The following is a 1,275-nucleotide window of genomic DNA, read 5'->3' on the forward strand; positions in this document are numbered from 1 at the left end:
GTATTAATATGTAGAGTTTCATTAACAAGTGGCTGAAGCTTTGGTTTGCTGGCGTAATCAGTGAGGTGGGGAGGGTTTAGAAACGGCTGTTTTGACCATTTGAACCGATCAATCAAAAAATAAAAAATGGGAGAGGATGGTAAGAGATATAGGAGTATGATGCGTTAGTTTTATAAAGAAAAGTATACAAAATACTGCAAATGAACAGTGACAGGTAAGATAGATAAGATTCTGATCTGTGTGGTTCTTTGTAAAGTATATTGAATACGATCATTCTTTTTGTAAATCACATTTTATACTATACAAAAAAGGGAGTATTCTATCTTAATACTTTCAATGGGTGGTTCCGTAAGCTTAAGGCAGACCTACAAACATGACATTAGCGTGATAAAACACCACCGTTAGGTAGGCCTCATCATGTGGATGTCATTACCAAAGAGTCAAATACTTTCGGATGATCCCAACCATCTAATAAGATGCTTATAAATGTAGGATTGTGATGAAATGGGAAGGGGATGATTTTCATGTTATGTCATCCAGAAGTCATAGACCTCAGATGAAAGGTCCGTATCATGCTGATATCATGTAGATAGGCTAAGCTAATTTTCTCATGTTAAGTACTTGAATGTAAATGCTAACTTATATCATGTAGATAGGCTAAGCTAATTTTCTCATGTTAAGTACTTGAATGTAAATGCTAACTTGTATACGACATAACGTGGAAATCATTATATTCAAACATTTTAACAATTTTTGTCATAAGAACTTGAATACAAATATAATTGCTCAATTTTTCTTAATTATTTTTCAAGCCATTGATTGGACAATTGAAATCATCATGTTATTGGTATTGGTTTGAATTTGCCCATGAGGTATCTGGAAACAATATTTGATTATTTCTTTCATTCGAAAATCGGTCCTTTCAATAAGCGCCTGATAATTGGCATCTAGCCAACCTTGACGCCGAAATTGTAACTTACGGTACAGGGGCAAAGTTTTAGTGTATTGTAAAACTAAAATTGCGTGATCAATTCATAAGCGTGTGAATCAAGAAATTAAACAAAAGAAGAGATCAGGCACAAATACCTTTGATCATGGCTTTTGATCCTTTAGCAAATATGATTTCATAATCCTATGCAAATACGAAGAAAGATCTGGGAAGTCTTCTACTCTCTCCACTTCCTTAGGTGTATTCCAACAGGAAGAAATAACAACCTAATGTGTGATAGCAGGGTGTTAGAGGTGCCCTGAAACAAATGCATTATAGTCCAATAA

The sequence above is a fragment of the Tasmannia lanceolata genome, unplaced genomic scaffold (genome assembly GCF_043159265.1).
Source record: "Tasmannia lanceolata isolate RefF3 unplaced genomic scaffold, GAP_Taslan_0.1 ptg000023l, whole genome shotgun sequence".
Taxonomy (NCBI): domain Eukaryota; kingdom Viridiplantae; phylum Streptophyta; class Magnoliopsida; order Canellales; family Winteraceae; genus Tasmannia; species Tasmannia lanceolata.